This window comes from Mercurialis annua, linkage group LG3 (assembly GCF_937616625.2).
Source record: "Mercurialis annua linkage group LG3, ddMerAnnu1.2, whole genome shotgun sequence".
NCBI classification, from domain to species: Eukaryota; Viridiplantae; Streptophyta; class Magnoliopsida; order Malpighiales; family Euphorbiaceae; genus Mercurialis; species Mercurialis annua.
The window spans coordinates 9,289,649-9,301,856 of record NC_065572.1 but is presented as its reverse complement, the minus strand read 5'-3'; the positions used below and the strand labels follow the sequence as shown (position 1 = coordinate 9,301,856).

At 33.1% G+C, this 12,208-nt stretch overlaps 2 long non-coding RNA genes across 2 annotated transcripts; both read right to left on the bottom strand.

Annotated features, from left to right (window-relative positions):
* Positions 1–994: 994 nt before the first annotated feature.
* On the bottom strand, positions 995–4,160 carry LOC126673866 (uncharacterized). Its single transcript, XR_008790311.1, has 4 exons — positions 3,769–4,160; positions 3,387–3,694; positions 1,835–1,908; positions 995–1,350 (listed from the first exon to the last, which is right to left on the bottom strand). It is a non-coding gene; the product is annotated as an uncharacterized LOC126673866 (long non-coding RNA).
* A 4,477-nt stretch (positions 4,161–8,637) lies between these two features.
* On the bottom strand, positions 8,638–11,995 carry LOC130014630 (uncharacterized). Its single transcript, XR_008790310.1, has 4 exons — positions 11,708–11,995; positions 11,326–11,633; positions 9,774–9,847; positions 8,638–9,289 (listed from the first exon to the last, which is right to left on the bottom strand). It is a non-coding gene; the product is annotated as an uncharacterized LOC130014630 (long non-coding RNA).
* Positions 11,996–12,208: the final 213 nt, after the last annotated feature.

Below are 12,208 nucleotides of genomic sequence, written 5' to 3'. Positions count from 1 at the left end.
TTTTTTTATGGAGACGTTTTCATTTAACATCTCCCTAAAAGAGGAGATGTCCTCAGTTTACAACTCCCCAAAAGGGGAATTTCTCCTAAAAACGTTTCCCCAGAGGGAGAGACGTTTTTAGGAGACATCTCCCTCTCTGTGGAGATGTAAATTGAGGATATATCTCTCTCTGGAGAGATGTCAAATGAATAATTTAAAAAAAAAAATATTTATCGATTTTTTTAAATATAAACAAAAAATATTTTTGACAATTAAATAAAATTTTGAAATTAAACAAAAAAATTAGAAATTAAATGAAAGACATTTTTGAAATTAAAAAATTTTATTTTTAAAATTAAACAAATTTTTCTGAAATTAAACGAAAAACACTTTTCAAATTAAATGAAATTAATTTGAAATAAATTTTTGAAATTAAATAAAATTAAACGAGATTTTGTTATCCGTTTTTCGTGTTTAAATGTGAGTTGAGAGGATTTGAATTATGAAATTTAAAACCAAAAACAAAGGCAAAAAAATAATGTTTGGAGGCGGTGTTTAGTAATCCAGTTCTTAAATTAGGCATAACTCATTTCCATGTGAATGTATTTTCATATTTAGTTTGTTTTTAGTCTATTTTATTTATTTAGTTAGTTTTTATATCTTTATATTTATCACAATTCTATACAAAATTTAGTATTTATTTAGTTTTTTCAATTAAGGACGAAATTATTGTGAAGGAAAGAAATAAACATACATTTTAAAGGGTCAAATAAATAAAAGATACAGAAATTTAAAGATGAATACTGCCTTAAATTAATATGGGCATCGACAATGTAGATTTTTGTTATCTTCTGAATTATTTGACCCAAATCAATATGAATAGCAAGAGAGGGCATAGGATTGTAAAGAAGTTTGGCTAATTTCTGAGTTATTCGATATCGATATAAAAATGTCACGACTCATTTTCATGAATCGCGACCGGCGTTAGGGTATGGGTATGGTTGTACCGAAACCCGTAGCTAGTCTTGCGGATAACCAAACAAAACATAAACCTGCAAGAAAACCAATGCTCGGGGGCAACCGAGACTTCAGCCTAAGTCTAGCAGTTATAATAATCAACATTTAATATAACATGCTTTCCAATATTGAATTATAATTAGGCGTAACATAAATGATTCTGAAAAATTATATAACATGCCAAAGCAATAATAATCCAGTCGGACCAATCCGACAACAACTAGAATAAAATAAAGACGTCTAGTCAACTACTGCGGTCTAAGAATAAAACAGTTTGATAGTTCTACTAAAAATAAATGGAACCTCCGAGGAAAAGTAAAAGCGGAGATCACCAGACTCTCTCAGATCATAACCCTGGGAAAATTGGGAAAACAACGGGGTCAGATAATACTGAGATGAGTTTATACCACTATTTACATTTATCAAGTGAAAACCTTTAAAACCGTTAAAAATATTTATAACAATATTATGATTAATAGTTGGAACCCTAATCCACAATTCTAAATAAATAACATTTCCAATAGGTCTGGTCCCGAGAGCTGAGCTACACCGAGTTACCACTGACCACACTTATACCAGAGTCCCGAGAGCTGAGCTACACCGAGTTACTCTACCTGGTCCCGAGAGCTATGCTCACACCGAGTTACCACATTACCATAATTACCTTTCCCAGATCATTACCGGTGCGCACGCAGTCCTAATGATGCCCATTAGGTAGCATGTTCCAACTAGAAGCCATAATGTAAAAACAGTTCGAAATATACGTACAGTATATATATATTTAATACTAAAATAACAATTTACTTAATAAAGCGGTAAATAGTAAGTACAAACTCACTGCTTGCTAATCCACGTGAAATACTGGCAAGCACTAATTCTGGTTCGCCTCTGAAGCACGAACAGTAGACGAGTCTAGACAAATAAAATAATTATTAAAACAGACCCTAACTCTAGAGAGTACTAGACACCACATAGGACTAGCACAATTAACACGTAGAAAATAAACAAGCCAGAACACACCAAAAATACTCATTAGGTATTAAAGCCCAAACACGATAAGTCTATTGAGTTCTCGCTTTAAAAACCAATTATAAATATTATTAAATAACTTTAAATAATAATAAATTGTCAATTAGTGTGTTAGCCGAGTTACCAATAACTACCAAGCTAACCACACTTGTCGGGTGACCCAAGTCTAACCCAACTCAAACGCTTATCAAATATAAACCCGAGTTTATATTTATAAAATAAAATCATAAAATAATAAACCATTTTAAAAGCGGAACTCAATAACTTCAAATTCAAGTAACCCAAGTTACAATCCAAAAACTTAATCAAATAAGTTTTAAAAACGTTCAAGGGCTAAATCGTAATTCAGCCAAAATGCCATACCAAAAAGATATTTAAAATCAAATATAATTACCCGAGTAATTATATTGATTTAGATTATAAAATAATCATCGTTTTCAATTTGTCAAATTATATAACGAAATCCAAAAATTAAAATATTATTTAATCACGTTGGCACGCTAAGCCCAAAATCTAAAATTAATAATTAAATAATTATTATTAATTTTATTTTAAATAACTCAAATATTATTTTTAAGTTTTTAAAAATAATATAACTAATTTGATAAGCTCTCAAATTAAAATGAAATCCCCCAATTCTCTTTTGATATAGTCAAAATAAATAATCAAATTTAAAATCATTTATTTTATAATAAGATTAATATTAAATCTAACTTTAAAATATTAATGCCCAAAGTAATTTCAAATTATAAATAATGATATTATTTAAAACGTTAATTGATAACTCGAAATCAAACTCGTAAATTAAAATTAAAACTAATTAATAAAAGTTAAATATAAGTATTTAACAATTAACCTAAGGAATCTAATTGATTATGTTCTATTAAGCTAGTGACTTAAACAACACTTTAGCCAAACAAAATCAAATTGAGCCAATTACCTATTAACACAACATCATCTTCTACCCTTATCCCTGAAACCAACCCGCCAAACACCTATTTCAATTACAGAAACCAGACATTGAACCTAATGATTTCAAAATCTACCAAATTCATCAATTTATTAACCATTGCCATATTAAATCATGAACAACCTAACTAAAATAAAACCTTAAACAAGAATAAAGAGTCAAGCCAACACAAGAGAAACCAAATTCAAGGAACCCATATTCAGAAACTTGAAACCGAGACAAACAAATATTGATTCACCGATGATTCAAAACGACTAACTAAAATCATACTAAGCAATTAACAAAACAAGACTACCAAACATTATAACTATATTTCGCCCCAAATCACCTCAGAGACAAACCCAGGAAATCGGCAGAAACAAAAACAATGAACAGTTCAAGGCTAACGTACCAAGCGACGAAACGGCAGAGATAAACACGAGCTCAGCGGCACACCGTAAAGCGTAAAAGAGCTAGGGACTCGAAGGTAGGAGAGTCTAGAGTCTCCGGGATCAAACGAAAACAATTTCGACCTAGAAACGATAACAAACGAACCAAAACATTGAAAGTTGTTTTAAAACTAAAAACTGAAATCAAACGCGACGATGTAACGGCGGTGGCTCAAACGAAGGAAATAACGTACCGTTAACCGAACACGAAAAAGAGGAACGTAGAGAATCGAGTCCACAACGTCTGAGATCAAGCGGAATCAATTTCGATCTAGAAACGAATAAGAACGACTCAAATTTCGTATAGCCGTTCAAAAGCAAAATCTGAAATTATGAATAACTTACCGATACTTTTCTCAAGCTTTGAGAACGGAAACGATCAATGATTTTTCAGCGAAAAAGGAAGGGAAAGACGGCTATGGTTTCTTTGAAGTGTGGAGAATGAATTAGGGTTGGAGTTTGGTTTAAATACGGTTTCGAAAGAAGAGAAAAATATGCCCAAACTGCCCTCCTTGGAGGGGTATCGCTGGTCTCGAACGAGACCAGCAAAATATGCCTGGTTCTCGAACGAGACAGGCTGGTCTCGTTCGAGACCAGTGCAAATTTTGCACTGTCTCGTTCGAGACAGGCACAGTCTCGAACGAGACTGTGCGGGGAAAAGCTCAGGTCTCTCATGAGACCTGGGTTTTCTCCTTAGTTCAACCATTTGGTTGAACCAAGACACAAGGGGACCAAGAATTCCAAACCCAAAATGAATCGAACCTTTAATCGAACCACAAAAATCAAAAAGGCCCGAAAAATTACCGAAAAACCCTCAAAAATATTAAAAAAAAAATTACGGGGTATTACATTCTCCCCAACTTATAAAAAAATTCGTCCTCGAATTTAAATAAAACCATCGACGTACCACATAACATAAGGTTACACGTCCAGCTAAACAAAATGTACCAAGCCGAAAATAAAACGCATCCACAAGATACTCGACGTAAACCAGGACAACAAAAACAACGAAACAGCAAACGACCTCCGTCATTAAAGAACAGTTCTCAACCAACTCAACTGTATTTCAAAGGTATCCCATGCTCAAACGAGATACGCACACGCGTAAGCAAAACTCAACAGGTTGTCCCACGAAACAACTCAAAACTTCTAGCTGCAAAAACCGAACCACTCAAAGGTCACTAAAGTACCGACTTAGCTTCCACTAGGCATAACGATACCGCAACTCTAGGTGGAGTTCAACTAAGATAAAATAACTCTATTACACAACACTCGGCTGATACGCTTAGGATAATTAAAACGAATCTCGAATCTCAAAACTGACATTGGTTCACAAAATAAACGATCACAATGCGCCTATGCACCAAATTTTGTTTTAGCAAAAGATGCTCTACTAATAATATCACAATATAATCAACTGAGAGTCACAAATACTCTATACCAAAGTGGCTTCCAAAACCAGCTCGAAACTCACCTATTACAAAGTTCTCCGCATCCATAATAAGATCAAGTACTAAGCTCGACTATATTTCTTATAATTCCAAACTATTTGCCTCAAACAAAAACAAGGATACTGCAAACATAGCTGATAAATCTATCGTTCCAAAACAATTTCTTACTTCCTCTTACAACAACTCGATATAAAAATAATCGATAACAGAACCCAATAAACTCCAAATAACATATCAGTACCACAACACCCACTATAATAATCATCCAATTCTAATGATTAATACCAGCTTGATAATCTATTAACTTGTGAATCAACAACACAAAAACTCATAACGCAATTCAAAGAAAAGCGAACCTCTCTCATGATAACAAAGTAAATTTCTATATTAATGATAAACAATATCCCTCATAATAATTCTTTCAATCATTTAGAAACATAACGCCACGACTAACCTGAACATTGACTGCATCTGACAACATAAAATTTTGTCGCCCTCACCAAGGTTTCAACAACTGTTCCAACGATATCCATTATTACGATAATACCATTAATTAACAAAATCGATCAACCAATCATGGTTGTTGAAACCTATTAATCGCGATTCCAAACTTTCAAAACAACTATCTCATATAACTAAATCGAACTCAAATCCTCGAAATTATTCAATCAATTGACTACAGCCTCGTATACAACGAGAGATTAAACGACCAATTTACAACGACCGGATAGTTAGTTATGCTCGAAACTAATTCCTGTGGGTATAAAATCTCTTTAATACCAAATATTTTATATACATAAAAATTTCCAATTTGTTTAAAAGACTCTACGTCTTACACCTTCTTTTGCATTCAAATCGAAATACCTTTACCGTTGAAAAACCATCGGTTTGCAAATCCTTGAAAATTTACAAAATATCCACCTTTCCAATCCAAAATTTTCCCTACTTTTAAATACGTTTGCAAATTTATAAAACAGTTTGACTTTCGAAATTTATGTTCTCTTAAACCAAATTTGTTAAAACATTTTTTTTTAAAAAATAGTTATACTTTTCTCATAAAAAGTCAAATTGTGCAAAATTTCCCGTATTCAAAATATCCATAAATGTTCCAAACATCTAAAATTTAAGTCGCTCTTAAATTTTCTCAAACAAAACACTATTTGAAGAAATCATACAAACAGAAAATTTATTATTCCTTTTTGAATCAATTTTAACAAGATTTTCCCCCTTTCCCCAGAAAGGTAAAATTAGCAATGTAAATCTCTTGTTTATAAACATACTTTTATATCAATATAACCTTGGACACTTTCAATCTTGAAGATAAAGTTTCTTTTAAAAACGTAGTGTATACACACACATGAGCACAACCAACATCCTTAATCCACAAATCCTCAAATCACCAATTGGAAATTATTACAGAAGTTTTCTATTCTAATCTAACCATACACTGCACTTGGTATAATTAAATCTCGAGTGAAATCTCAAAATTAATCTAACTCATAACCACAAGATTCTGATACTACAGACCAATCACTCACAACATAAGCGTCCAACAACAATCATCATCATCACAGAGTATTTGTCTAGCTACCTTTCGGTAACAGTTTCAAAATCATTTGAAATTCCACAACTTTATAACTACATTTACCCCAAAGGGACTCGCGAGTTTATTTTAAAACATCTTTCTCAAAACACTTTATCGATAAAATTCATTTTACATAATTGTGCGCCAGGGTGATGACATCACTCATCCCCAAAGAGTTGCATCCAACCCTAATAATTTCTATGCACGTGATGCATGTACTATTATGCATGTATCAATTATTAATTTATCTTATATTTGGTGAACATACTCTGTGTTCAATGCAAACCTATTTGTGACATTCAAAATGCATGTTTATGATAAGTCTGGGCACAATTATGTGTTGAAAATATTTCAAATATTTCATCAAATCAATCTTTGAAATCCATTTTCCAATAAAACATTTGCTAGACGTTTCACTCTGTGAGATACGCACTCGATAACCTCAAAATATCCCTCAAACTCCGTACTTGCAATCTATCATCATTCATGTTTTATAACAACTTAACCTGGTAATTATCTAAAACTTATCACATGAAGTACCCAACTAACCTCAACCCAAACTGAAACTTATTCAAAAAGAAATAACACATCAAAACGTTCCTACCAAATTTACCGCCAGCTCCCGCATCGCATCATCAGACTTGATGGAAACACCAGTGCATTCATACACCGATCAATCTTCTCGGTTCAGAGTTTTCAATATCCGATCTAGGATAATCGGATATCATCGGCCAATCCGAGGGAATACTTCCCTCGTACTCCTCGATATCAAAACCCAAAGGTTTGATCCACGAAAGAGAACAGCAAAACTCCGTGCAGTTCTAAACCGAACAAAGGAAACAAGGTCAAAAGGAAGGTCTTACTCAAGGGTCAAATTATACATCGAGGTAAGCCAATCATAACTACGTGATTAAGTCATCTCACGTGCTACTCCACACGAAGAGGCAAAACAAAACAATTAACTTAGCCCAACAGACAAGCGAGTCAAACAAAATAAATTATTTTCATAAGAAACAAATAGGAAAATCATAAACCACGTAAACGTACCATTGAACACAATTAACTCAAACATACCTAAAACAAATCGGAATATGTCACGACATATCCTTGAAATCTCATTACAATTTTACCATGTAATTATATCGTCCTTTAATAGTACGCTTCAAAATTCGTTTTGAAATTTAAAGTCAAAAACGAAAACTTCCAAATTTTGTTGAGCCCCACGATTTAAACAAAATCACAGTTTGTAAAAATTCTCTTCTTATTAATCAGTTGCTTTAAAACGGATATCCGAGTATCTCAACCATAAATCATCGAGCTAGCCGAGTCATTACAACTACCAAGCTCAACTCCTAAATTTGGGTGACCCGAGTCGAACCCGAAACAATCGTTTATAAACGTATTCAAAATATTTGTAAAATCGGAAAAATATTTTAAAAAAATTTCCATCCTTTCAAATTTGGGAGCTCAACTAAAACCAACTGTTAAACGGTAATTTAAAATCTCAAGTGAGAAATCTTTAATCTCAAACATTTACTCCATAAATCATAAAAAAAAAAAATTAAAAAGCTGACATACTACAACACGATAAAATAACTTCAACGTTAAATTCCTAAAACAATGGCTCATCTCATAAATTATCATTTTGAAATCATCGCTTGTTAACACCAAGCCAAACGTAATATTTCAAAATACAAGAATTTATTTTTACTGGTAACTTAACCAAAAATCAACCTTTTTAAGAATAAAAAAAACAAATCCTCTTTTAATTTTGTGTCAAAACACAAATCGAATAAAATAATTTTCTCAATGAAAATCCTTAAAGCAGCATGTAGTCAAACCATATATGACCACAAGCCACGTTTAAAAGTTTAACCCAAAATTTCTTATTTAGAAAATAAGGTTAACGCCCAACATACGATCACATTTAAAATTAAAAGTCGAGGCCAAAGCCAAGATGTACTTTATTAATAAGGTCAAAGCAGTTCAACGCATCATGTAAAATAATTGTAACCATTCCATATATTCTAAATCATATCAGGCTTAAATGCCAAAATTTATCAAACAACATCATACCCAAGTATGAGTTTAGAAATCATCATCAAAAGATTTCCCGAGAAATCAGAAGCAATTAAAATCACCCAAGTGAAATAAACTCAACATTATAGTACACAGCAAGTAACATCCAAGTGAAATTAATTGTCAGACATAGCATCAATACCAAACAAAGACTGACAGACATCACCTATAGGATGTAGGCTGAAAGTTTGAAAACAAATGATGACGTTTTAAAAGACAAGACATGAAACCTATATCCGCAGTAGTTCCTAAGACACAACAATACTTAACAGAGTGAACACATAGCATGCAAATGGCCTTGGTTTGAAACCAAAGCTCTGATACCAAGTTTGTCACGACTCATTTTCATGAATCGCGACCGGCGCTAGGGTATGGGTATGGTTGTACCGAAACCCGTAGCTAGCCTTGCGGATAACCAAACAAAACATAAACCTGCAAGAAAACCAATGCTCGGGGGCAACCGAGACTTCAGCCTAAGTCTAGCAGTTATAATAATCAACATTTAATATAACATGCTTTCCAATATTGAATTATAATTAGGCGTAACATAAATGATTCTGAAAAATTATATAACATGCCAAAGCAATAATAATCCAGTCGGACCAATCCGACAACAACTAGAATAAAATAAAGACGTCTAGTCAACTACTGCGGTCTAAGAATAAAACAGTTTGATAGTTCTACTAAAAATAAATGGAACCTCCGAGGAAAAGTAAAAGCGGAGATCACCAGACTCTCTCAGATCATAACCCTGGGAAAATTGGGAAAACAACGGGGTCAGATAATACTGAGATGAGTTTATACCACTATTTACATTTATCAAGTGAAAACCTTTAAAACCGTTAAAAATATTTATAACAATATTATGATTAATAGTTGGAACCCTAATCCACAATTCTAAATAAATAACATTTCCAATAGGTCTGGTCCCGAGAGCTGAGCTACACCGAGTTACCACTGACCACACTTATACCAGAGTCCCGAGAGCTGAGCTACACCGAGTTACTCTACCTGGTCCCGAGAGCTATGCTCACACCGAGTTACCACATTACCATAATTACCTTTCCCAGATCATTACCGGTGCGCACGCAGTCCTAATGATGCCCATTAGGTAGCATGTTCCAACTAGAAGCCATAATGTAAAAACAGTTCGAAATATACGTACAGTATATATATATTTAATACTAAAATAACAATTTACTTAATAAAGCGGTAAATAGTAAGTACAAACTCACTGCTTGCTAATCCACGTGAAATACTGGCAAGCACTAATTCTGGTTCGCCTCTGAAGCACGAACAGTAGACGAGTCTAGACAAATAAAATAATTATTAAAACAGACCCTAACTCTAGAGAGTACTAGACACCACATAGGACTAGCACAATTAACACGTAGAAAATAAACAAGCCAGAACACACCAAAAATACTCATTAGGTATTAAAGCCCAAACACGATAAGTCTATTGAGTTCTCGCTTTAAAAACCAATTATAAATATTATTAAATAACTTTAAATAATAATAAATTGTCAATTAGTGTGTTAGCCGAGTTACCAATAACTACCAAGCTAACCACACTTGTCGGGTGACCCAAGTCTAACCCAACTCAAACGCTTATCAAATATAAACCCGAGTTTATATTTATAAAATAAAATCATAAAATAATAAACCATTTTAAAAGCGGAACTCAATAACTTCAAATTCAAGTAACCCAAGTTACAATCCAAAAACTTAATCAAATAAGTTTTAAAAACGTTCAAGGGCTAAATCGTAATTCAGCCAAAATGCCATACCAAAAAGATATTTAAAATCAAATATAATTACCCGAGTAATTATATTGATTTAGATTATAAAATAATCATCGTTTTCAATTTGTCAAATTATATAACGAAATCCAAAAATTAAAATATTATTTAATCACGTTGGCACGCTAAGCCCAAAATCTAAAATTAATAATTAAATAATTATTATTAATTTTATTTTAAATAACTCAAATATTATTTTTAAGTTTTTAAAAATAATATAACTAATTTGATAAGCTCTCAAATTAAAATGAAATCCCCCAATTCTCTTTTGATATAGTCAAAATAAATAATCAAATTTAAAATCATTTATTTTATAATAAGATTAATATTAAATCTAACTTTAAAATATTAATGCCCAAAGTAATTTCAAATTATAAATAATGATATTATTTAAAACGTTAATTGATAACTCGAAATCAAACTCGTAAATTAAAATTAAAACTAATTAATAAAAGTTAAATATAAGTATTTAACAATTAACCTAAGGAATCTAATTGATTATGTTCTATTAAGCTAGTGACTTAAACAACACTTTAGCCAAACAAAATCAAATTGAGCCAATTACCTATTAACACAACATCATCTTCTACCCTTATCCCTGAAACCAACCCGCCAAACACCTATTTCAATTACAGAAACCAGACATTGAACCTAATGATTTCAAAATCTACCAAATTCATCAATTTATTAACCATTGCCATATTAAATCATGAACAACCTAACTAAAATAAAACCTTAAACAAGAATAAAGAGTCAAGCCAACACAAGAGAAACCAAATTCAAGGAACCCATATTCAGAAACTTGAAACCGAGACAAACAAATATTGATTCACCGATGATTCAAAACGACTAACTAAAATCATACTAAGCAATTAACAAAACAAGACTACCAAACATTATAACTATATTTCGCCCCAAATCACCTCAGAGACAAACCCAGGAAATCGGCAGAAACAAAAACAATGAACAGTTCAAGGCTAACGTACCAAGCGACGAAACGGCAGAGATAAACACGAGCTCAGCGGCACACCGTAAAGCGTAAAAGAGCTAGGGACTCGAAGGTAGGAGAGTCTAGAGTCTCCGGGATCAAACGAAAACAATTTCGACCTAGAAACGATAACAAACGAACCAAAACATTGAAAGTTGTTTTAAAACTAAAAACTGAAATCAAACGCGACGATGTAACGGCGGTGGCTCAAACGAAGGAAATAACGTACCGTTAACCGAACACGAAAAAGAGGAACGTAGAGAATCGAGTCCACAACGTCTGAGATCAAGCGGAATCAATTTCGATCTAGAAACGAATAAGAACGACTCAAATTTCGTATAGCCGTTCAAAAGCAAAATCTGAAATTATGAATAACTTACCGATACTTTTCTCAAGCTTTGAGAACGGAAACGATCAATGATTTTTCAGCGAAAAAGGAAGGGAAAGACGGCTATGGTTTCTTTGAAGTGTGGAGAATGAATTAGGGTTGGAGTTTGGTTTAAATACGGTTTCGAAAGAAGAGAAAAATATGCCCAAACTGCCCTCCTTGGAGGGGTATCGCTGGTCTCGAACGAGACCAGCAAAATATGCCTGGTTCTCGAACGAGACAGGCTGGTCTCGTTCGAGACCAGTGCAAATTTTGCACTGTCTCGTTCGAGACAGGCACAGTCTCGAACGAGACTGTGCGGGGAAAAGCTCAGGTCTCTCATGAGACCTGGGTTTTCTCCTTGGTTCAACCATTTGGTTGAACCAAGACACAAAGGGACCAAGAATTCCAAACCCAAAATGAATCGAACCTTTAATCGAACCACAAAAATCAAAAAGGCCCGAAAAATTACCGAAAAACCCTCAAAAATATTAAAAAAAAATTACGGGGTATT